General features: G+C 37.6%; 2 long non-coding RNA genes across 2 annotated transcripts in view; one reads left to right on the top strand and one right to left on the bottom strand.

The window, feature by feature from the left end:
- Positions 1–42: 42 nt before the first annotated feature.
- On the bottom strand, positions 43–27400 carry LOC137076155 (uncharacterized). Its single transcript, XR_010905214.1, has 3 exons — positions 27327–27400; positions 6247–6385; positions 43–1018 (listed from the first exon to the last, which is right to left on the bottom strand). It is a non-coding gene; the product is annotated as an uncharacterized lncRNA (long non-coding RNA).
- Positions 26753–27555, top strand: part of LOC137076154 (uncharacterized) — a 37751-nt gene continuing 36948 nt past the window's right edge. The window contains exon 1 of the long non-coding RNA XR_010905213.1: positions 26753–27057. This is a non-coding gene — a long non-coding RNA (uncharacterized lncRNA). The remainder of the gene's footprint in view (positions 27058–27555) is intronic.

A 27555-nucleotide genomic window follows, 5' to 3' on the forward strand; every position in this document is an offset into this window, starting at 1 on the left:
CATGTTTAGTGAGATGAAGTGTCCAATAAAAGACCCCAAATATTCATGCACCATTTCATAGCCTTTTATTTTGTGCTTTAATTCGAAATGCTTAATCTAAATCACAAACGGTTCACCAAGACAAATGAATGGATTTGAAGGGCAATGCCTTTATAGCAGTTTCTTAATCAATGGAAAGTTATTTATTAAATTGCTCTAGCCTCAAACTAATGTCATTCATGAGTGAAACATTTGAAGCTTCTTGGGAGATTCCTCATTCAGCTTTATTAGTCTGCCAGTAATAGAAATATCAAGCACTTGGCCATTACGCTGCACACACACACACACATTATGTTTATCACTTAAACATCACTTAAACTCTGTGCTAATTGGAAAAACTAATATTATGACCAAACAGCCCACTGAAGTGTTGCACATTATCTAGTGGTCTAGATATTGATTCCACAATTAAATCCCAACACATCTGTGTTTGTGTGGGAGCAAAGTACGATACATGCCACAGCTCATAGCGAAGAGAGAATGCAGGGAGGGAGAAACTAAACAAAAACAGAAAAAACACCAGTAGAGTGGATTTTTACAGTGATGTAGACAAACAGAAAACAGAATAATACATTTTTCACACACACGAAAAGAAAAACAGTTTGTATCAACATGGTGATTAAAGACACATTTGCATTTTTTTGTGTGAAATGTTCCTTAAATGCACATTCCATATGCATGTGGTTTAAGAGTCTCCATTTAAGCAGTTACAGACTGAATCTTTGAGTTCATTAGATCAGTGGGAATCATGGATCTGGCACACAGGCATTTGTAACACCAGCAGGCAGATGGCACCTTATGCCAGCCAGATGAGGGGGCACCCATGTGCCAGCGATAGAGTTCATATTTAAGCCATTACATATTGGCTAATGGCCATTCATTTACAGCAGGGCATGTTAAGGCATTATGCTGAATATCGCCATTTTGACCCTGATACCATTTTGCAGCTGGTGGATCAAACCGGTTCTGTGCTGTACATCTGCATAAATGGATGAAAAGCTGAAGTTATTTGATCGTGTTGTAGGATATACTGATGACACAAACAGCCTAATGCAGGTTGTGTGCAGTCTAAACATGCAGCAGTGAGAAAAGGCTTTATTTCTGTTCATTATCAGACCCAGATGGGATCTCGATTTTGTTGTTTTTGATTTGCTTTGGTTTTTAGGGAAAATATTCAGAATTGTAATGTGGATTTATTTAAACATCGTTAAATGTGTTAAATGAGGCTGAAAGTATTCAAATTAAATTAGCCAAAAAAATGGAGGCTGTGGATCAGGAGAATGATGGCTGTGATAATTCTGCAAAATACAATTTTTATTATAAAACTGCTTTTTAGAGCTGAAATCGTTATTTTTAAAGCAGCTTTACATTACAATGCTCCACATTTTCTTAATAATTAAATTTAAATTTATGTCCCTGCATGTTACACTTAATATTACATAAATAAGAGACCAAATACAATTCTATTTTGTAGATAACTATACAATGTTCTATTTATTCATTCCCACCTCTCATTTGACTTTCCCCTATTCATTCTCACCCCCCCCCCCCCCCCATTACCTGCGCTGTCACTGTTGGATAAAACATTTTGAATCCGCCTTTTGCAGAAATTGCTATACTCCCTTTTCCCATCACAGATTTCCCATCAGATTATAAAGGTAGTTATTTTCAGTAAAAAAATAAAAAAATATTCGAAAAGTGGAAATGTGTGTTTAATAATGACGTTTTATTGGTTAGGATTAGGTGTAGGAAGGGTGTGTATGTCCCAATAAAGCATCATCCATTTAATAGATTTAATAAATATAATAATTTACTTATTTTTTTATTACATACCATTTAATGTGCAACAACACTGAAATGCAGATAGTATCTGTCTCTATTTATTTAAGTATAAATAGCATCTAAATGCTATGTACAATTATTGATTTTTTTTTTTTGCATAGTGTAAATATAATCTATATGTATTTTAAAAGTTTAAATAGCATATAACCCTAAGAGAATATGCTATTTGCACTTAGTGTAAAAAAGCATATATTGCTAGCCTTTATAAAAACTAGTGACTTTTACAATTTTTTAAAGTCTTGCACAAAAAGCAATTTCATTGCTTCATAAAATTAAGGCTGAACCACTGTAGCCAGATAGAATATTTAACTATTTTACTACCTTTCTGGGACTTGAAAATGGTGACTGTTGCAATCTGTGTGGGGTTAGAAAGCTCTCGGATTTCATCAAAAATATCTTCATTTGTGTTCCAAAGATGAACGAAGGTCTAATGCGTTTGGAGCGACATGGGTGAGAAAATGACGGAATTTTTGGGGTAAACTAGCCCTTTAAAGTAACAAATTGAAGCTTATTGTAAAGTGTTACCTTCATTTTGTGTATAAAACTGTCTCCATGATTGACTTGACTGTAATGAATGATCCGAACATGTAGTGAGGGAACAGCACTGCATTTCCTGTTCAATCATTAGTGCAGGTTTAGACTTGTTCCAGATCTGCCTCAGGCTAATTTCTTATGTGCTCTGGGTTAGAAGAACAGAGCAGCCACACAGCAACTCAAGAAAATTCTCTAAAGAATCAAACGGTCCAAATTTGTTTAAAGTGCAAAGCGCTCGCTCTGTTTACCTTGTAAAGAGTTTGAAGGGGTCTTGCTGTGTTCTTTTAGCAAATGGAGGTTAATTTGTTTTAGTCAGGGGCTCTGATTAAGTTCTATACAGATGGCAGGACTGCACCGATAGCATCCTTTTTCACAGACCTGTCGACATCCATTAAGACAAAGGACGGGACAAAGCGTGTTGTCGTTAGAGCCTGTGAGGAATAGTCTACAGCCTCAAAAACAAGTTGAACTGAAATCTCAGCCAGAACCTAATAGGCTTAGCCAATTTCAATACATCCTAAAGAAAACTCCCTGCATTAACCAGGATTTGTCTATAAAAAAAGAGTCCACGACAGGATAATACGTTGATAGCGTCTCCCACGTTGTTTGACTCAGGGCGAAGCTATTACTTTTATTACTTAAAAAAAATGCTGTAGAACAATCCAAATGCGCAAGACTACCCTAAATACGGTGTACTTAGTTTTTCTGGTGAATAAGGTTTATGTCACAAATAGGATGCTTTTTTGCCCACATAAATGTTATATTGCCTCTGGCTGTTGTGCAATGCAGAACTGGCGTATAGTGTAGAGACTTGTGGACCCTGAGGGGCACTTGGTACATCGTTGCTGACAACAGTGTCAGAATGGATCCTTAACCCTCTTCATATTATTACCATTCGAAAATGAAAAGCAATAGAGGGAGAACAGAAGCGAGAAAAGCTGCTGAACATAATTACCACAACGCATAATGGCGCACGTGATATTTTCCCCGCCATGTGAAACCTCTCTGAGGATTCCAATGTGCCTTGATATTCCGTTTGCTGTAAGAACTTTTAATTATACATGAATGAGTTTTAGTGCTGCCTCTCGGTGAGGACCTCTGAGATTAGAACGCTGTACGCCAGGCTTCCAGGGGTCATGATTAGCTAGTCACACAAGGCTGAACGTTTGATTGAATTTAGCCAGGAAAATTAAATGTTGAAATTTGATAGGATAGAGATTACTGTACAAGAAACTTTCACAAGGCCATCAGGAGAGCGGTGTACTTTTAAGGGAATTGAATCAGACTTCTAACCCTCTGAGGGTTGGCAGAATATTATAAAAAGCAGAGTAAAATTGATTAGAATGATATTAGATTGATGCTGATCCCACTGTACCCTGGTACATGTGACCTAAAAGCTCTTTGATGAGATAGAGAGTGCATTCCCCCAACCTTTTAAGTCTCTTTAGGTTCAGAAGGAATGAAAGACATCATGTAAAATGTGTTAGTATGGCTATCAGTACAGGCCCAAGATATCGCTATGAGAAGCCAGAGATTAAGAGACTGGCTTGTGTGTGTGTGTGTGTGTGTGTGTGTGTGTGTGTGTGTGTGTGTGTGTGTGTGTGTGTGTGTGAGAGTGATGTGTTCCAATTGCACATGTAGATGTGTTGCCTCAGGTTGGATATTGCTCTGCCATTCATCTGCATATGCCAGAGGCAAGGAATACATTTTTCATCTCTATTTGACATTCTTTGGATACTGCAGTTTAGGTAATTTAGATCATACGGGGTATGTAATTGTAATATTTCCATTTAATATGTGAAAACATGTCACTTCAGATTCATTAATTTATTTCATTTTACTTGACAGCCTATAGATATCACATATTATATATATATATATATATATATATATATATATATATATATATATATATATATATATATATATATATATATATATATATATATATATATATATATATATATATATATATAATTTTTACGGTTAAGACAGTTAACCGAGGTCCTGACTCTCTGGGGTCATTAAGATTCCCATGGCACTTCTCGTAAAGAGTAGGGGTGTAACCCCTGGCCAAATTCCCTCCATTGGCCCTTACCAATCATGGCCTCCTAATAATCCCCATCCACTGAATTGGCTCTATCACCCTCTCTCCTCTCCACCTATCTCTGGTGTGTGGTGAGCGCACTGGCGCCGCTGTACTGTGGCTGCCGTCGCATCATCCAAGTGGATACTGCAAGCTGGTGGTGGTTGTGGAGACCCCTGACATGAGTGTAAAGTGCTTTGAGTGTACGATAGTACATATGAAAGCGCTATATATATGCCTCATTCGTTTATTCATAAGCTGTTTTCCTCACAGGGATACATTTAATGTCCCCACAAGGATTTTGGATATTGCCATCTTTGTGGGACATTTTCTCCTCGTAACGTAGGGTCTACCAATGCACACACACTGTAAAAAATTATTTAGAAAAAAAGTTACCTGGTTGCCTTAAAATTTTGAGTTCATTGAAATTAAAATTGAGTTAATACAATGAAAATTTTTGGAGATTCGACAACCTTTATTAAAATATTATTAAAAGAATTTGGAAGCATATTGGGTAATTGTGTGTGTTTTATTTCTGATGATGCAGTGAAACATGCCAAACAGTGCTATTTTCATAATTTATCACATTTTTTATGTGGTTCAGATACAAAAATATTTTGAGTTTCTATTTATTGAACAAATTTCCTTCATTGTATCAACTCAAATTTTTAAGTTCAATAAACACAAAATTTTAAGGCAACCAGGTTACTTACTTTAAGTTAAACCAACAAAAAACAACATTTTTTTTTACAGTGCACAATTTATTTATCAATTACATATGTACCTATTCAGAACACCTGATTAAAATAAATTATTAATTATAATAATTATTAATTGATTTGCTTTAAGGCACAATGTGTACACTGTAAAAACTTTTTGAAAAAAAGTTACCTGGTTGCCTTAAAATTGAGTTCATTGAAATTAAAATTTTGAGTTAATACAATGAACATTTTTTGAGACTCGACAACCTTTATTAAAATATTATTAAAAGATTTAGTAAGCATATTGGGTAATTGTGTGTTTCATTTCTGATGATGCAGTGAAACATGATTTATCAAATTTTTCATGTGGTTCAGATACAATAATATTTTGAGTTTCTATTTATTAAACAAATTTCCACAGATAGTTAATTCAAAAAACAAACTGCATCAATTGTTTACTTAACGCTCTTTGGGAAGATGAACAAGGTTATCTTTCTCTCACAACCAGAAACACACTTCAAAATGACAGCGCTGCCGACGGCTTCCGTAACCTGAACAAAACTTATTGGGCGCGGTCTTACTCTCTTTTGGGTTGACGTGAGCTCATCCGGGAGAGGTGCCCAGACAAGCAATTCCACCCTTTATGAAGTTTGCTGGGCCATACAAAACAAAAACAAAAACTTTACGAAACTTGTGTTTTTTGACATTTTGGCCATGTTTAGCATGAGAACGTATTTACTCTTTAACAGTGTAACTAAGTTAGACTGCATGAAATAGCATTTCAGGCATTTCAACTTCAGGGGGGTTGAAAGGCCTGAACCCTACCCTACCCACCCCCCTTAAGTTCAAAGTCCTGAAATTTGAGAAGGACTGCAGAAAAAAGAAACCCAGATGACTGTAATTGCATTTCTTTTTTGCCATTTTTAACCCTCCTTTAGTATGGATGAGTGAAACTCGTGATATTACTCTCGCTGCCTCACTGCAGGTGGGAACAAATTGAGCTGAAGCTCATTAAGGAAAGTGTTGTGACGGTGGTGATCTAACCTTCAACCATCTTTCAAAGGATTTCAGAGGCGGCCGGGCAGCTGCAGTCGTCCCTGTCCCCGTGCCGATCGAGTGTGCCGACTCAGCCATACTGAATAATGCACGGCACCTGCCTGGGCTGAAGGAGGCCTGCTGTGTGCTAAAGAAAGAAAAAAACGGTCCGCTAATTGACATTGGTTTCACATGCTGTGCTAATGAATTATCCATGGGGCAGGGATGAGGCACAGTGCGTGCCGTCCTGTGAGGTGTGTCCTGATATCTTCAAGAGAGGTTAACAGATAAATGATGGGTGTTTTTAAGTGCCATCTGATTTATCAGCCATTATGTTCCTTTATTTCTTTATGTCGGATGAAAGAGATGTCAGGGGAAAGGAGGCGTCAAATTTCTTTAGTGAAATTACAGGATGTGTTTTCCATGTTCAACTCATGACATTAGCATGATGGTTGTCATCACATTTAAAGAACCCCAGGCATTTAATATGCTTGGCCTTAATTTTTTGGTAACACTTTAATAAAATCTTTTATGTATAATGCATTTTGTCAAACATACTCCAATAAACTGCTTTATTCTATAATTCAGTAACATTTATAATGCATTATTTATAAAGGCTTTAAGTAAATAGCATTTTTAATGCATTAATTATGCCTTCTAATGCACCTTATAATTGCATTGTATGAGCTCATGAATAATTGTAACCACAGTTATAGTGCATTTTAATATTTAACTATTCATTGTTACACCTTTAGAAAGTACTGCATTAAAACACAACAAACCAGGAATCTGCAGATATTATAATGCTTTTTATATTTTCGGTTCCAATTTATGAATATATAATGCTTTACAACACACTTTATAATTGTATGTTTGATTCTGTTCATTACTTGCCATTTGTGTAATTTTTTTCTGAAATTTACTTGCAATTTTTTAAAATTTGTTTTAAAAGTATACTATTTTTTAGAACAGCTTGTAAAAATGATTATACTATTTAATTATATTAATTTATTATATTGTATTATTTATTTTAATTAAATTATATAATTGCTTCTGTTTATCTTATTTCAGACTTTACCATATTCTAAATTTTGGTTATAACGTAATAATAAAGAATAAGATGTTTCCAAACTTTTGGCTTGTTGTGAAGGCAGGTCAATTATGAAAATGCAAAATGTGAGATTTTTTTAAAAGTAACATCATATTTGGTTTACAGGGGCCATAATCATACTTGGAACAAAACTAGTCACCATCTTGAGAGCAGTTCCTCATCTTCATCGCGTGTAGAGATCTGGCAGATTTGCATCAGAGCACAGAATGAATGGAAATTCCTTTCCCACACTACAGCAGTTTTTTCCCCATGCTATCAGTTCATGTAAAACACATGGGTAAAAGGTAAGATATCCTATAGTTATTATGAAAGATTTTCAATTATACATTTAAAAAACTAATTTATGTGTTAACTCTAGTATAGCTCTTACGTATTCGATATGCACTAAACTGTACATTCTTCTACTTACTAATTGCAAATAATAGGGTACAATGAGGGTGAAAGTCGAATTTGATTTTTTTTTTATCTTTTAAACTAGATGGCACAATTTAGCTCAGCACTTTTCTTGACAGCCATGTTTAATGATGCACATGGAAATTTGGCTGATCCTTGACATAATCGCCAACATGGCAGCTAACCTATTGCACTTGTGTAAAAAAAGAAATTAATATATTTAATATATTAAATATTGCGCTGCAGCGTATGACGTAGGACAGTCCAGTAAGAATTTGCTAGTTCTTATGATAAACAAGTTTTGTTTGGCTCTATCCTCTGCGCTTCCGTGTTCGTCACCGGAAATATGCCTGCGTCCTATGGCATACAGCAGTCTCATGTGAACACTTGTACGACAGTTAGCGGAAGTTCGAGATTACAGTTTGTAATCTCTATCGCTTCGCTTCAGAAGGCCTTTATTAACCCCCCGGGGCCGTGTGGAGCACTTTTATAATGGATAGACGCAATTTTATGGACTTCAAAAAAGAATCATTCATTCACTCCCACCCAACCCTTTAACAATATAATCAGATCAAATGATCAGTTTAGAACCACTGATCTGATGCTCATAAAATATATTTATCTGGTATTAAATATGCAATAATATGATCGATTTATTTTATTGCCATTCAAAGAACCATATTTTGTCAGATGAATAACAGGCTGTTTATAATGCATCTACAATATAAGCAATCAGTCTGGGAAGTGAACGTCAAACACACATTTTATCCTGTGCATTATTACCCACAATAGGTGCTGATGTAGACAAACAAGCAAGACACAGCCATATACGAGCATGTTTAAATCACTACAGAAGCCAATGTGCTGCACACAAAGACAAGCCATTTATGTCTGTTATTGTAAATTGATGCCGCTCACAGCTTGGTTTCATACTCATACGCTTTCTAATTCACTTCTTATTCTCTCTGTGCTCTTATCTGAAATTACAGTTCACAATTACTGTCTCTTATGAAGAATTTAAAACCCTAATTAGTCATACCTTGTCTCAGAATACCAGAAATGTAACTCAACAATTTCCCTGTCATATTTTCTGTGAAGACTCAAAAACACAAAATGAGCCCCCCTGCATTTCGTACAACAAAACTGCCTGTAGTATTACTTCCCTTGTTTTATGAAAATATAAATAAAGAGACATAGCTAAGAGAAGTGATTAGTATTCCAGTGGCAGTAAGAGACTCAGTACTGCAGTTCAACTCAAATTTGTATTTAAAGTAAAATTCAACAATGTACAAATCCCTGAGAGTAGACTTCCTTTTTGGATTAAAAGCACCTACATTGAAAATTATACTATACTGTTAATAGTTGCTACACTCAATAATATAATGGTTATATTAAAGGTATACTATGTTACTTTTCGCCCTCTTACGGTTAAAACCAAAATACATGAATGTTGCTGAAGAATTTTTTTGGAGTTGTGCTTTGGCTCTGAGAGACTGAGCGGATGAATATTAATCCTTCACAATAGATAATGCTTTGCAATGAACAGTTAGAGAGAGCTACGTATAGCAGTCTGTTCAGTAAAATACCTTACTCACCCATTGAGCAATTCAAATATAATGTAATTAAAAATCTCTTATTGCTTTTACAACATTTCAAATCCCTGTCAATCCAGTGTTGAGTCACATTCTCTTTTTTCCCAGCAAAAAAAGTTTAGCGTTTTTTCTTTTTAACAGGTGATTCCCAGGTGGTTTGAAATGTAGCATGCTCCATATTAACCTTCTCTCTCCACTCATTGTGACAACTGACCTATGCCACTCCCAAATACACAAATGTTCACATTAATCCGGATAGATTTGAAAAAAAAAAGTTTTTTTTAGGTTTCAAAACGCTCTCCGTAACATTTTCCAAAAGTTTCTCATCCACACTGAAACGTCAGTAAAGGCCAAATTCAACTTACTGTTTATGCATAAAACTTCATAAAAGCTCACTGAGATGATATCATAAAGTTATTACATAATTCTTCTGTCAGGATCATTTTATTTAGCAAAATATCTCACCATTCACTGATGCGGCCAGGTCACACTCGATCAACCATTATGATGTTTGGTCTAAAACGCAACTCCACTTGTGTTTTGCCACAGGACAGAAAATGTAAGTATATTTTCTGTCATCGTTGCAGGACTGTGAAATGAAGTGTGCAAATTAACACATTTTAGCAACTGTGTGAAAGTGAATTAGCCTGGCTCTGCCCTCCTACGTACTTCCACTCAATTTTCATTTTCCTTTAGTACTATGTCTGGGACTGCGGTGTATTCTTAGGTTTTTTCCGAACACATTTTTACCGGTCCAGTCAGTGAACAGAGGGAGTGGCTGAGAACGATGACGTTGATGTCGAGAGCTAGTTTGAGTTTTAGTTCAGTAATGGTGGCGGCGAACGATGCGAACCAAACCATTCACCCCCGGAGCGGATGGGACATGAGATTGAATGAAACTCAGTTTCAGTCAATCTCATGTCAATCTTGAGTACCTATAGAGTAGTATTGCATCCTTCATACCCCCGAAAAGTCTTTAGTTTTATTATATTTATAAAAGAAATATAGGCTGTACCGAGTTTTTCTGGAAAAAACCAAGCGCCTGGAGGCGTATCGTGTGGGCGGAGCAAAAGAATGACGAATGCGCACAAAGCGGTGACGTCCTCAAGCGTGGAGAAACCCATGGCTATCAATCTCAGCTAATAGATATATGATTCAGAATGAAATTCAGAGGCTGAAATAAATTGAACAGGAGAAGCAGCAACAGCAGGACGTCCATCTCTGTGGTATGTACTGTATTTAGGGGCCTGTCAACATTTGTGTGTGTTTACTCGCAGTTTATGAGGACATGATTCGGTTTATGGACTATTGTATGCGAATAAACCTTAGCAGTAGCAAGCAAAACGGTTTTGCACGTCAGACTAGTGTAACGTTATACATAGAACAACAATGGAGTAACGTTAACCGTTAGCCCATTTGAATGACGAAGCATGCAAGGTGGTGTTCACTGATGTTTACTCACGTGACGATAGCCAACAGCATAGACATTTGAAGCAGTTTTACTCACCGGCTGATCCAAAGCAGGACCGAACCTTTATTGCTGGGACCGCTCCGTCAAAAACACACTTCTTTGGTATGATTTGGTGAAGTCCTGTGACAGCAGTGACCGTGGAAATCCACTTTGCGACGCGACTGAAGTGATGTTGTGAAGCTTCCCGTCATTTCTGCGTTCAAATCGGTTCAAATGCAGCGTTGCCTTCCCGGAATGCTGTGCTGAAGCGTTGAAGTCGCTTGATGTCACCCATAGGAATAAAGTGGAGCGCGGCACGCGACATAAGTGTTCATGGACGAGTGGATCTGCAGATGAGCGAGTGTTTATGGGCGTGCATTTCCTCTCTCGCTCTAGTCACACGCGCATGCACCCTACCAGGAGAAGAGCCCGTACGGCCCATACAAGGACCTTCCGCTCTATTAACGTTGAGCCGAGCCATACTCGAAAAAAACTCTGAAACTTGTGAGAAACCGGAAGGAGTATTTTTGATACAGAAATACTCCATCAAACGTCCAACATTAGTTTTTGAAACTTTGTCTAGGGAATCCAAGTCTTTAACAGTGTAAAAAGATCAGTATGCACGAAACAGCATTTCACCCTCCTTTAAAGCCGGAGCAAGAACAATCTTTGCGGGGGTTTGTTGGTGACCATGGTGTTGTGGCCCTCCTCTCCAACAGGGTGAATTCAGGAAAAGTTTGATTTTCCAGCTCGCTCCGTTAGTGGTGAAGGAGTTGGCTGAAGCCTTATTCGGTAATTGTTCCTTGTGGGGTCGGCAGGTATTGCCATCATTTACAGCGGCTAGTCAGTGATTTTATTGCCGTCCGTTTCCCACCACCCGTGTAAAAATCCCCAGGCCAAGTTACCTACTACTTTTGACAAATACCAAGGTTGTGTGGTGATGGCTGTCCAAATCCACATCTCTGAGTTTTCAAAAATATATCACTTCAATTCATTGTTTGTAATTATTTTTGACCACTGCAGAGCACCGTACAGTTGCGCTTTGCTGTTATTTGGATGCATTTCTAGACTTGTATTTCTTTAAAATGCTGGCAAGTATTTACAAGAGCCATATATATTTTTGTCACTGCTCAAACTAATTAAAATAAAAGAACGTAAACATTTGTATTGGTCCGTTATTTAGAGCAGCATTTATCATCATACCAATCAAATGACATTTTATTTACAGCATACAATCATGTTACGGACCACGTGAGCAGCACGTTCCCGATCACAAAACTCTCCTCCACCGTGACGTGAATAAATCACAATCTGAATGCATTTTTAGGTTTTATCCTATGGTTTTATCACTGATGTGGCCTGCACAAGTGCACATTTATGTGTGAAACAGGCGAAGGACGCATGACATACGTCATACGTAAACCCTTGTCAATGGAGAGTGGCCAGACTCTATGTACAAATGAAAATGTACGAGAGTCTGGTAAGCCCAGGCTAAAAGTGATTAGCACAACTGGCACAATAGCGATATATACTATCTATTGGTGTGCGTCACATGACTAAACATGGGTCAGTTTTCAAATACCTCCCGTCTTCACTGTTCACACTATTCAAATGTATCCACTTTGGAGAGCGTTTTCGTTGAAGTAAAACACTGTCTCAGAGTGGACGGAAGAAGTCCAAAATGGAGAGAAAAAGATGCATTTTATAAACAAAAATGTATTAGTGTGAACATGCCGCAAAGTCAGAACAACTTTTCTCACGGATATGGTGAAGCACATATAGTAAGGTTGCTTCCACCACCACAGAATATAAAACATTTTACTAAAAGTAATTTTGACTTTTTATATCACAATTGTGAGTTAACTTAACTCACACTTAACTTAATTCTTGTCAGAATAACTTAACTTGCAGAATAAGAAAAAAGCATTGATTGACTGATAGACAAGTAGGCCTACTCTGTAAGTGTTTGTAACTTTTCATTTGATTGTTTGTTCATTTGTTGTTGGATAAGTGTGTCTGTGTAGTGCAGTGGTGTGTATTAGTAGTTTTGGTGTATTCTCGTGGTGTGTGTGGGGGGGAGTTAGCATTTGTGAAGCATTTGTTTTGTGAGTGAGCGTTTGTTGGGGGCGTGGCCAGCGAGGTGTTAAAGCCTCGTTTGTTTGTAGCATTAGGCTAGAGGTGAAGCATCGATTGACTGATAGACAACTACTCTGTAAGTGTTTGTAACTCTTTTCATTTGATTGTTTGTTCATTTGTTGTTGGATAAGTGTGTCTGTGTAGTGCAGTGGTGTGTATTAAGGGGGTCGCACACCGGACGCGGAGCTCGGCGGCGCTCGGCGGCGCGCCACATCTTTAAAATTCGAACACATTGTTTTCAATGAGTGTACGCACACCGGTGGCGGCATTTGGCGCCTGTCCGCGGCGACTCAGGAAGTTGTTCTAAATCCTGCCACACCACAGAGCGCCATTTCAAGGCTTTATATTAAAAGTATATTATCGTTAAGGTATACTGATTTCAACCTTTGCTACAAGACACATTTGTTTTACATTCTGAGTTCAACAGCTTGAATAAAGTCTAAACATATTTTGGGGAAATGTATAATAAATGTAGCCTTTTAAAATGTGCGCGTCTGGTGTGCGATACCAGAGACGCTGCGCGGCGCGCTGCCGAGCGCCGCCGAGCTTCGCGTCCGGTGTGCGACCCCCTTTAGTAGTTTTGATGTATTCTCGCGGTGTGTTTGTGGGGGAGTTAGCATTTGTGAAGCATTTGTTTGGTCATTGCTACGTTTGTGAGTGAGCGTTTGTTGGGGGCGTGGCCAGCGAGGTGTTAAAGCCTCGTTTGTTTGTAGCATTAGGCTAGAGGTGAAGCATCGATTGACTGATAGACAACTACTCTGTAAGTGTTTGTAACTCTTTTCATTTGATTGTTTGTTCAGTTGTTGTTGGATAAGTGTGTCTGTGTAGTACAGTGGTGTGTATTAGTAGTTTTGGTGTATTCTCGCGGTGTGTTTGTGGGGGAGTTAGCATTTGTGAAGCATTTGTTTGGTCATTGCCACGTTTGTGAATGCAGTTGCCTTCCAATGCAGGAATGCAGTTGAAATGGTTTACTCTTATTTGTCCGATTGGAGGTTTCTCTGTGTCAAAACAAAACAGACACCATCAGACACAATCCATCAACATCTCTGGTCTAGCTGTGCCTCTCTCCATGACATCCAGTGAAAGAGAGCGCATAACATACAATAACAATTAGAGAAACAAATACAATAATAAGAGAGAAAAAAAAAAGTACGGAAGAATACAAGAAAAATACTAATGATCCATTTACTACATACCTGTGTCAAAAGACACAGACAAAAGACACCATCAGATACAATCCATCAACATCTCTGGTCTAGCTGTGCCTGTCAATCACATAATGTCTCAATGTAAATACATATGCAAGAAAATGCATTTAACTATCATATGGATCATTAGAGATAAACAAATACAACACATTCACAAATGTTACTTATAACTCGTACGCAAGTAACATCAATGGAAATTTAACTTCATAGAATGCATAGTTCTATGACAAACCGCGATCAGCATATCGCACGTGCAACAGCAGCCATTACTAAACTTCATAAATCGATTAAATGTACTCTTAATGTTCTCACTTCAAATTAACAACCTCTGATTAAAGAAAGGTTATTAAATAAACTCATTTTCCACAGATAATCGCTAAACAACAACTACTTAACACAATTGAAGCACATTTGCGAGGAGCTAGTAAAAACGTACCTCTCTCCATGACATCCAGCAAAAGAGAGAGTGCGCACGGAAATTACATCAGCTTTCACCTCACACTTGCACATGTCACTTACGTATAGTACGTTTTTAACTTTTTACAACTGCACAAATAAATCAGTAAGATAAAATAAAAAAATACAGATATACAAATATAAAGAAACAAAAATACTTTGTAAATTACAAGCATATTATGCTTATGATCACATGTAGACATGTGCCGATTTTCGATAATGCGATTTATCACGATAATGAATATGCACGATATTGTTATCGTGGGCACTTTAAAATATCGTAAATAATAATTTATTAACAATTTATAATTTTTTTATAATGCACTCAAGAATACTTTCCCCATCAACCGTATAAATGCTCAACACCGCTGTATTCTGCGTCAAAGGGACACTTGCTCAGATATAAACAAGCCCAACGTGCGTTTGCACATGACTGAACCGGTGAAGGAGACGCGCTGCTGAAGTGCCGCTCAGTGACAGCAGAGGGCGCTGATGAACTGCAGAATGAAGACGGTTACCCCGGAAACCAGCAAACAAACAAAAAAACTCGTGTAGTTTTTAAAACAGCCATTCGTTTTTGTAATCTCAATGTTGTTCATCACAGCACCAAATACTTAATACTTAAAGACTTAATAGGCTATTTATTTTCAAATTTACATTTTTTTATGTTTTAATCTGGACTAGGCCTACAACATGCCCTAATGATTAGAACTGTTCTGATTATTTGTTATTGTTCAGTATAACTTTGAGACATACGACTTCATTAGTTAACATGTTAATTCATCATTACCAAACTGACAATGAAAAACACTTATAAAGAATTAATCATTCTATGTTCATTTCTTAGTTACTTTTTAATAACATTAAAATCAAAATAACTTTTAATGGACCTAAGATAAAACTAACAATGATCAGTATTTCTTAACTAACATTAACAAAAACATTATACTTTCTGTACCAAATGTAGCTGTTGCTCAATCTTAGTTAATGCATTAACTAATGAGACCTTATTGTAATTTGTTAGCCTACCTGTTGTTCTTCATAGCCTAATTCTTTTGCACTTTAATCTGTTTGAAAATTGTACTTTTACAGCTCTGAAAAAAACCAAGAGACCAGTTAACATTGATTTCTCAATGAGGGGTCTCTTAATTTTTTTCCAGAGCTGTATATATTTTGGTGCATTATTGTATTTAAACATTCAGTTATTTTTGTTCTTACAAAAATAGTTTGCAACTTATTTAAATATCGTGATAATATCGTATATCGTGATAAAACTTCATCAATTAATCGCAGCATGAAAAATTGATATCGGCACATGCCTAATCACATGACTATAGATCAGACTTTTCTTCCAAAAAGAATTTCAAAATAAAAGTTAAAGGGTTACTTCAGCGATTAACATATGGCTTTGTATCAGTAGAAACCCTGGAGTATATTCAAATGATCGTGCTCCCCCCTCTTATATCCCCCTGAGACGAGAGATTTATGCATTTTATTTCTGGAAAAATTCCTCTTGTGACACAAATTGACGATATTTGCGTCACGAGAGGAATGATTGCCCAGAGGCTAAAGACTACAGCCAGCAGAGGGAGCCATATCCGCATGTTTTCAACTCGTGCATGGGGAATGGAGATCACACTTACAGCACAGCTCAGCTACAGGCATTAATTTAAACGGATGCTAAGCAATGTAAGTGTTTTAACTTCTCAAATTAATTTCTATGAAAGTTAAGCTTCCAAAGGCATGAACTGAAAACGCGTTGTGAATGTATGCTGCGAATGTGGTCGCGATTACCTCAGCTCTCATCACGAGAGCTCATCAACTCATTTATGACGTTAAATGTAATCTGACTCCTAATCTGAGTCTGCTGTGAGACTCACGCGGCAACTCGATCGTTATATTGAACAGACACGTTCAGTATTTAATTGTAGGAACTCCGTCTCTGTAATCCAGTAGCGGTGGCTTTGGGAATTGGGAATGGCCTCACAGGGCAGCGAAGCATTCTGGGAATTGTAGTCTTTCATCCCCATGAGACAAAAATACATTTTCTGTCTTTTCTCAGTCTAGAAAGCACCAAATTAAAAAATAATTTCACATTTCTACTACATTAATGACCCAGTTTAAATACAGATTCATCTTCCCAGCGCTGAAGTACCCCTTTGATCAAAAATTAATAGTGGAGTACTTCTTATTTCAATAATCTAGTGTAACAACATTCACTCGTTACATCCACCCCCACTGTTTTACACTAGATTATTGGACAGGAGGTCAACCACTTGATATATCAGTGATGTCATTTCACTTAAACCACTCTAGGTTATACAGCTTTAAAGCTATCTCGTTAAAGATTCAAATAAATCAAGGGTAGCTAATCCCCAATCTACCATTAGACAAACCATGCCATATATATAGTCTCAATTATGACATACGCTAATAATCACTCTCTATGCTTATTATCCTGAGCAAACTCATGTATCTTAAAAGATCTTTCCATCTATTACTAATTGACAGGTGTACATTCAGTCAAATACACTCAAACAAAAACAAAAGAAACCAAAAGAAACAACCAAATTCAAACTTCCAACACTGGATACACTCTTTGAGTTGACATTGTCTGTATCAATCTACCAAATCTTGAACGTATTCTCTGCTGCTCATCAGATTCTTTTGCAACAGGAGAAGAAGCTGCATCATGTTGTAACGAACCCACAGGTATTTCCTGCACTACTGTTGAAACATTACAATCCTGATCAGCAACAGGCATGCCAATTTGAGATGCAGAGTCTTCATTCTTTTTTATCATTCTACATTATATTTGAATATTTTCAGACCCCACAAATGAAAATGTTTAGCTGTTAATTACATTTTTTTCCCAGAGCAAATTTTACATTCACAAATGTAAATTTACAAACTGTAAGCCTGTTTTCTCTGTCTTCTTAAAGGAAATGGAAAATTACTTAAATGCAATTTCAGTATTCGACTAATAAGAAAGCTTAGCCTGGGAAAACCCAGACAACTTCCGGCAAATTTAGATTTTTTCTGCAGTTACTCCTGAGAATGGTTTTAACCAGGCTAAAGAAAGCTATAAGGACGGTTAGGTTTTGCACTGCCTTTGATATCTTCATGTGAATATTTTTATGTGATGTAATGGCCCATCTTCTCCTTTTTAAATTTTTTTATTTAAATTTTTTTTTATAACCTTTCTTTATTTTTTCTTCACATTTATTATTGTCGTAGTTGATATGATGTATACCTTATTTTTTGTATGGTTCTGTTATCAGCAATATTAATAATACAAAATTTAGAATACATTTTCCTATTTGACACAATTCTGTTTTTGTATTGTGCTTACAGATAGATAAACTGGCAGAAAGAGCTGTTCTGTCTCTCCGGGGAATGAAAGTGTGGCTTATTCCGTGGGTATGGAGTGCAGAAGGGGACTTTCCCTCCTCCTCTTCTCACCTGTTCTTCTCTACAGGCTGTTTTCCTACAACTGTGACACTTGATGAACTGTGCCAGCTAATAGACCAGGGTGGAAAATCAATACCTGAACTACAACATTCTCGAGCTGTTTCCCAGTCCCAGTCCCAGTCAGGTGCGAGACCCCCCTGCCTCCAGACATACACCCTGTGCTTTGTTTCTTAATAATTATTTTGCTGTTTTTTTTTTCAAGTTTTTTTTTCTTTCTTAGTTTCAATCTTTCTCTAAGATGTAATCAGATAAGACCAGGGAGACAAAATGTAAAACATTTACCCCCAGTTTACACAGACTAATGTTTATATGACAGATTCAAACTGAAAACAAAACTATAATTTTTTTTACGTTTTGGCCGTTCATTTACAACAACAACGTTGGGGGCCTGTAAGTGTCAGCTTTTCAAAACGGTTTTAAAAGTGCAAGGTTTTGAAGACTATGCCTTTACTGCCTCCATGTAAACAACAAGAACACACATTTTTGCAAACATTGACATCATGTGCATGTGTATTACGTTTCTGCAGGGTTGGATGTATAATACAGTCAATACAGTCATCTTTAGTCATTTTCACAGATCCATGTGAACGGGGATCATTGTCGTCTTATTTAGTACATCATTGTCATGTAAACATACCCTTAAATGCATGTTTGAGCCGTTTTAAGTGCGCTGGCATATCTTAAAATATGTAAGTGCCATTGATTTGTCTCATGATGCACACCAATAAGGTGAACTATCCCTTTGATGAACGTGTAGACAGTTTACTTGGTACAGGAACAGAGCTATATTTCAAAATATTTTTTGATATTATTAATATGTACTTGGACTATTAGATTTGTCTCATAGTGCAAATATTTCAATGACTGCTCTTTCAGGCAATCTCTACAGGTATATAGTTTAAATTTTCACATACATTGTATTCATTATGCAAAGTTGATCTAATGTGTGTCTTATTCTGCACATTTCTCTTTTACACAAGAATGGATTTGATAGCTTACATTACTTGTGTTCTGAAATGTTTTCTACAAACTCTAGCATGCATACAGTATTGCCTTCATTTGCATGTATTCATTTTGCTAGACATTGTCAGAGAGAAGGCAACAAGATGCTTACAGGCTGAATATTTCTCCTCTGTGACTTTTAGTTAAACATCAGCCCACATTCAATTCTCTTTGCTGTGCTGTGCGTTTTTTCTCTCGTGTTATCTCAGTCCTTTTTCACAGAATCCTGCTCCTTTGCATCTCTTTTTAACAAACATCCTGAACTTCACATCTTAGTTTGAAATATAATTTAAAATATTAATTATATTTAATATAAAATATTAAATTCTCCAAAGTGTTTTCTGCTCAGAACTGAAAGTAAACATCATATTATGAAGTGCTCATGTTCAGTGTGGAATAAATACAAAAATATTTATATTATATTTTTTGTATTTTATTTAAAGGCTTCGTGGTCTTTATTTGACATTATAGTAGAAACTGACAGGGATATAATGGCATTGTTTGGAGCCCCTTAAGGTTTATGGTGGTGAAAAAAAAAAAAAATTGGGATGGAAGGAAAATATATATTTTAATCTTTTGCATTCTTTTGCCTTCCCCAAAGAAACGTTGTGTTCTCTCATGAAACCTACTTCCTGTTTAATGTCCCGCTACCATTAAACAACTCAGTATTTTATCAATGGAGTGGGTCATTGTTTTATTTTGAACTTGCACTTAAGTGTTAAGAAATACAGCCATGGCAGTTCAAAGTTCAGTAAAGTTGGAAATATATTCATAGATTTGAAATTAATTGTGAGCTTAAAGTTAACCTCTTTAATGTAGAAAACGAGCTACAATCAAATTTTACTCAAAACGAGTCTAATAATGTTTCCAGCTATATGTAAATTGTGAAAAAAAATGCTATTTTAACCAATGACCTGGGACGTGTCAGCATAGCGTTTTAGGGTGTCACCTGTCAATTGCGTCACATTACCCTCAGGTTTTATTTTTGGCAGTATAGCTTTTTTCTTAGCAGTGTGAAGAAAGTCACAGCAGCACCGAGCGAACGCACAGAGTAAAATCATAACATTTTAAACACACTTAAATGTATCTAATATGATAAAAAAAGAGCTGTATCACCTCATACCAATGACCGGAAAAGCGGAAATAGTGCGTGTTCCATCCCGTCACAATAAAAGTCCCATTTCTCGCAAGGCGGGTGTTTGTGTAACAATCGCTCCAGCGGCCGTGCTCTGCTCCACAACACTCGGTCCTGCTCTGCTTTACACTACAGTAACGTTAATAACCACATGCATGAACATGATTTCTGCCCGAGTCCTATTTTCCACCGGCTGTGAGGTGAAGACCACATGTCCCAAGATGCTGCACTCACACTTGGCGTCATCAAACTACACATTTGTTTTGAATAGGCGCCCTCCAGTGGACGGAAAGTTGCATAGTGCAAAAGATTTTAAAATTTTCCAAAATTCCTTTAAAGATTACTTAATCTGGAAAGCATTTCCTGTTTACACAAATCTGATAGACCTCTTTAGACGTCAGTTTTACATTCTTTTTTTGACCCTGTATTGTATCGTGACCTAAATAGAGTATTGAGACAAATATTTTTCAAAGTGTCATCTCTTGTGAATCAGTTCAAACTCTCCGATTCAAAGAACAGATTCAAAACTCTGTAAGTTATATTGGAGCAAATAAATGAAAATAATTAAATTAATCATCCTTATGTTCATTTAGATAGGGGGACACGGGGATGGAAGAAATGGGAGGGAAATTATATTTTGGTTTTGCCCCTGAGAAACTTTGAGTTCACTCAAAAAAAGTTAACTCAATGGCCTGGTTTCACAGACGGGGCTTAGCCTAAGCCAAGATTTAAGTAGCTTTTATAAACGTGCCCTAGAAAAACACACTACTGGTGTGCATCTTTAGACAAAACAAAGGCATATGTCAGTACAATTATCATTCAGTTAAAACAGCTCAAACATGCATTTTAGTCTATGACTAGCTTAAGCCTTGTCTGTGAAACTGGGGAATGTGTTTTACATTTGGGCTGTGTGAATAGTATGAATAGTATGGGCCGGGTGATGTTAAAGATGGATGGATGGATGGATGGAGAACATTCCATCCATCCATCCATCCATCCATCCATCCATCCATCTTTAACATCACCCAGCCCATACTATTCATTGGGTCATGACCAACCAACATGTTGGTAATAGGTACTGTTGTACACTGAAAGATGCCAACTCATTATTTGGTACAGTATGTGTAGATCATCTTGAGCTACCTTGTTTTACTTTATACCACATTTAACCTTAATAAACTAATGTTGTCGTGATGAGCAAAAAACTTTTTCTTTGCAGATGTAGCAGCCAATCAGTTAAGCTTGCCATCTCGCTGTTGTGGGGTGAGCTTTTGTAATATGTTGAGTGAAGCTTAATAAAATGCGTGAGTGGAGAGGGGTGCTAAAGCTGGGCCTGTTGTTGATGGTTTTGTATATCCCTCTAAAGCCACTCAAGCAGGTCTGAGGGTGGGCTCACTTTCAATATTTATGAAATTGGCTCTGTGTGAAATTGGTTTTTGCCTAATGGATCCTTGCATGACTGCACTTCTTAAAAGACACTGAAGTCACAAGAAAGGGGAGATGAAGAGAGCAACAGAGTTGAAGAGCTGGATAATAAGAGAGGAGTGAAGAAACTGCGAAACCCTCAAACCCGGGCCTACTAAAAATATTAATACATTACATGTTACCCACAGTTATCTCACCCAACATTTCCTATTTGCAGATTTGTCAGCTTTCAAAAATTTGCCTTGATTTTATGACTGACCCATTTGCTTCAAATGGCAAATCAGTAAGTCGCACGATGAAGTCACCCAGAACACCGAACGCAATTTACACCGTTTTTCAAGAGAAAGCCATTTCGCTGCATGGAGGGAAGCAGAGGCTTTCCAGAGAGCTCTTTACGCTGGTTTTATCGTCTGGGACCCAACCAGCCGGCTAATGAGGATGACCGTGAGCTTGCTCACTGTAACGGTGATATGGATGCCGGGGAAACTAAAATGTAAAGCTGCCTGGACAGAATGGCACGCACTATAATACCGTGGTACATTAAGCAATAATTGGAAGGACCTCCTGATTATGAAGTCGGCCCATTTGGCTGGAGTGCCACATCTCCCCTCTTTCACAGATGGTTAGCTTAGATTAAGTGGGGGAAAATCAAATGTGCGGGCCCTATCTCATCGGGGCAATACTGGAGCATCTTACTCAGCGGCCTTGATAATTTACGAGGAGGATGGGGCTCCATGGATCCCTCTGTTCCTCCATATGTCTGCATGTGACATTTACCAGACTATCTGGAATAATTAGTTTTCATGGCCCATACGCATGGGGCATGTTCGGAAGAGACTTCCCACAGCCATTTCAGCTCTTATCTACACCAAAGTATCAACCTGTCCCATGAGATTTTATAGCCATTTATATATGAAGTGTGACCCAAGAAAATTCTTGTTCATCTAGTTTAGTTTACAGGAAGTATGAAAGATTTGAAAACGAACATTTTCTTTTACCACTGGACCCTATTGGCTTCCATTGAATGATCATTCGAAAGTTTGGGGTCGGTAATTGAAATAACTCTATTATACTAACCAAGACTGTATTTATTTGATAAAAATGCTAGCCTGACATGGTCATACACTCCATTCTTGTCAGAATATGAGTCTTAAACTGCTCCATTGGGCTTTGATTATGGGGTGTGTTTCAACAGAAACCAGGAAAGACCTCAATTGGATAGACCTACAACCAATCAGAGCAACGAAGCGCCGTCAACAGAGTTCAACTGCACTGTGTTGCCAAGTCCCCCCCCCCCCCCCCAACTATTGTTTAGGGCTAGTTGTAAAAACTTGGCAACCTTGTCTGCACGCACGCTGAAATAAATTATCTTTGCTGGTGTTGTAAAAAAAAAAAAAAGAATTTAATGATACACAGAGTACTTACCCAATATGATCATCATTTTTGAGAGAAATTGTGAAGGTGAATGCATATACTAACAAGCTTTCCGTTTAAGATTTGAACAAATATAAACCAAGCCCCTTAGATGACGTGCAGGATTAGATTACTGTTTATCATCTGTCCGTCATCGTCTAAAGCCCGCCCTGATGATTTCATTGGTCGGAACAGTTTCTGTTCGGAGATAATTACTCCTCTATGAAGCAAAGCCAGACCGAACTGCCCGTCCTAAAAAAAATTGTGGGCGGGGCTAAGTTCAGCTGGCATCCAGGCTATAAAAATGCAGTAAAAACAGTAATATTGTGAAATATTGTTACAATTTACAATAACTTTTCAATTTAAAATAAATGTATTTATTCTTCAATTAATTTAAACAATCAATTGTATTCAGGCTTCAGTACATGATTCTTTAGAGATTAATTTTATATACTAAACATTTCTTTATATTATCAGTATTGAAAACTGTTGTGCTACATATTTTTGTGGAAACATAATAGTTTTTTCAGGATTGATTTGATGAATAGAAAATCATCTTTTCCAACAGCATAAAGAAAGAAAAAAAAAAAAAGAAAAGAAAAAAAATCACAGGTTTGGAACGACCTGAGGGTGAATAAATGATATCCTTTTACTAGCCATACAAAAAACGGGTTTAACTAGGCAAAAACCATCCATTATTTCAAAGAAGTTACCCAAATAGAGTTTCCACACAAACATAGTCCCTCCCCGAACACCATTGGTTGAGATATTGTTGATGTCCGGCTCAAACAGAGTAATGTGTTGATTGCATCACAGAGACAGTGATTTGGGGGAAATACCCAACAGCGACTGACTTACGGTTGTCTGGCTGGTGATGAAATACAGTATCGCAGTATGTGGCCTGCTCAAGTGCGAGAGAGTCGCTGGCCCACAATGCTTGCTCCAGTGCCCTGTGTTAAATGGGAAGGACTGCAGGAGGAAGCTCTTCATTATACAATCGCTTAAAGGAGTAAAATACCTCGAGAAGGAGGGGAAGGGGATGAGAGAGGGCAAATGACAGACTCATCCCTCTCTGTCTCTCTCCATCTATCCCGTGTGCTCAAGACAGCTGTAAGCCAAGCAGAACGCTCCTGCCAGTCTGGTAATTCATATTCCCAGCCTGCTACCAGGGATGGGGAGGGAAGACAGGACAAGGGGAAAAGTAAAGGATTAAAAAAAGTGATGATACTTTTGTACTTTTTTGATGATACTTTTGTTAATGAGAGTTTTAAAAGAATTAAAAAGATTAAAAAAGATACAGTGGTGTATGTCATAAGTTTGAATTTCTCAAAGCTTAACTATTCCAGCTCAAAAGGTTTATGGTAGATGAACCATCTGCTCCATCTGGCAGCAAAACATTTCCTTCATTGATGGCCATTCTGTATGTTTAAAATGTATTTATTAAACAATTTAAATGTGCCCTAGAACGAAAAAATTGTAAGAAAAAATTAAAGAGTTCAGTACATGGACATCACATACTGAGTCTCAAACACTATTGCCTCCTCCTTCATATATTTAAATCTTGTGCATTAAAAACGCCACAGTAAAATAGGCGAATCTCAGCATAATACCACAATACTGTGACGCAATCGCTGGCATCATTAATATGTACGCCCCCATCATTTGCATATATGTCAGCACATGTCAGGCGGAACTGCCCAGCCGAATCTCATGCTTGGATAGCGAAAACGACAGCTCTCACTGTTTAAACAATTTCTGATTAAATTGAAAGTTTCTTAGAGAGACAGCATAGTCTAGATAACGCAAGATGCTTACAGTAACAATAGGAAACTCCAAGTACCATACAAAACTAAATAGTTTGTCTAATGACAGGGTAATATTATTTTGTATTACAAAATACAACCGTAGATACGTTGCTTACAGATGGTTCACTCGATCCTTCTAGCAAACGTCACCTTTTCCATATAAGTTAAAACAATAGACAAGGCTATTCATTTTGTAAAAATATATATTTTTGAAAACTTAAGAATGATGTTTTGGCATGCTTGTATTTCAGAGCACATCACAGGCACTGCGTAGCCTACATTGTGACTAATGTTATATAAACATGCAATATCATTGACGAAAATGCATTAAATGCTGTTTCATGCATACTGAGCTTTTTACACTGTTAAAGACTTGGATTCCCATCCTAAACATAGACAAAGTTTCAAAAACTAAGTTAGAAATTTGATGGAGTATTTCAGTGTCAAAAATACTCCTTCCGGTTTCTCACAAGTTTCGGAGAGTTTTTTTCGAGTATGGGTCGGCTTTACGTCGATAGAGCGGAAGGTCCTTGTATGGGCCGTACGGCTCTTCTCCCGGAAAGGTGCGCGCGCGCGTGACTAGAGCGAGAGAGGAAATGCACGCCACTAAACACTGCTCTCAGGTGCAGATCCAGTCGTCTGTGCAACACTTTGTCCCACCGCGCTCCACTTTATTCCTATGGGTGACATCAAGCGACTTCAACGCTTCAGCACAGCATTCCGGGAAGGCATTTGAACCGATTTGAACGCAGAAATGACGGGAAGCGTCACAACATCACGCTTCACATCGCAAAAGTGGATCTCCACGGTCTCTGCTGTCAGGACTTCACGAAATCAACAGTTACCAAAGAAGTGTGTTTTTGATGGAGCGGTGACGATAAAGGTTCACGGTCGTGCGCGGTAAAACTGCTTCAAATGTCTATGCTGTTGGCTATCGTCGCGTGAGTAAACATCAGTAAACAAAACGATCGTGTATAACTTAACGTTAGTTAATTTATCAATGGAGCATGCGATCTATGGTGTGTGTTTAAATACATTTGTTTAGCTGACCAATATAGGTGTCAGTTTGTTTATTGTAAAACCACCCAAACATAAACCTAGCGTTCTCACAAAGTGTGCTTTGTCATTCAAATGCATTAACGGTTACACCATTGTTGTTCTATGAATAACATTACACTAGTCTGACGTGCAAAACCGTTTTGCTTGCTATGACTAATGTTTAGTCGCATACAATAGTCCATAAACCAAATCATGTCCTCATAAACTGAGAGTAAACACACACAAATGTTGACAGGCCACTAAATAGACGGACGTCCTGCTGTTGCTGTTTCACCTGTTCAATTTATTTCAGCCTCCGGATCTGATTCTGGATCATATATGTTTTCTTCTCCACGTGCGCGATCGTCATTCTTTTGCTCTGCCCACACGATGCGCCTCCAGCCGCTCGTTTTTTTCCGGAAAGACTCGGTACAGCCTATATTTCTTTTATAAATATAATAAAACTAAAGACTTTTCGGAGATATGAGGATGCAATACTACTCTGTTTCACCCCCCCCCCAATCAGAGCAGAGCTCAACATTAATATTCATGACAAATAAGGCAAAAACAGAGCATTAAATCCAAGGGACAATTTATAGGGTTGTAAATGGACCTGTAAACTGTATCTGGACAATTTTTGCCCTTAATAAGCCACATGCCCTCTATGTAAATATCAGAGAACAATTTAACATATTTTTTTAACTCCTTTAAACATGGCAATATTTACATTCATTAAAGACAGGGTTGATGAACAGAATATGATTAAAAAAATAGTTTGTTATAAAATAAGATGGTTACACACTCCTGTACAGTAGGTGGCAGTATGCACCTTTAAGTTGTTTGCAATCCGCCATTAACCAAGAGAAGAAGAACGGGCTCTTCTCTGAAAGGCGTGCTCACGACTAGAGTCATTGCGCTGCAGTCACAGAACTTCACAAAATCAACAATGCAAAAATGTGTATTTTTGGTTTGGCACTGGTGCGGCTACCGGTGGCAGTCAAAGCGGCATTACATCGTGAAAGTGCAGATTTAGAGGAAGACTGTGAGAGTTTTGCGTGCCATTTGGTGCTGGGCCTAATGTCGAGTTCACACTGCCCGATTTTAGCCCCGATTTTGACTCGCCGACAGGCTTTGCGAAATCGCAGAGAAATGCCCTAAATCATAGGCAAATCGGTGCTCGTGCAGGTGAGTGACAGACGTGATAAGAGAATCGCGGACGTCCGCAAAATATCTGGACCTGTCTGCAATTCAAACTCCTGCTTTGTGAATGTTCTGACTGAAAATGACATCCGCGATGAACGACAGTGAAAAAGTGATACAGGGCAGCGGGAGGTTCAGACTGTTGTAGACAGAATATCAGTATTTAATAGATTTACATTTAATATCAAACATACAACGCTCAAATATTTGGACGTCCAGCCACAGCACATTACAAAATTATTTATTTAAGTTACCTCAAACTCTCTTTGCAGAATCATTGCTCCCTCTGTCTCTCCAATTTCCTCCACCATAATCTTTTTTCTTTTTCTCCACAAATTAGCACACAGACAATTTGGTGCAACTTTGTGCATTTTTAATGAGTCTCGCGCGAGAACTAAATCTCGCGGTGTGTACTTGTCACATGGCATGTGTTTAGTTGGGAAATGTTCTTTGCGCACCAGAGAGAGAAAGAGAGAAAGAGTT

This window comes from Pseudorasbora parva, chromosome 5 (genome assembly GCF_024679245.1).
Source record: "Pseudorasbora parva isolate DD20220531a chromosome 5, ASM2467924v1, whole genome shotgun sequence".
Taxonomy (NCBI): domain Eukaryota; kingdom Metazoa; phylum Chordata; class Actinopteri; order Cypriniformes; family Gobionidae; genus Pseudorasbora; species Pseudorasbora parva.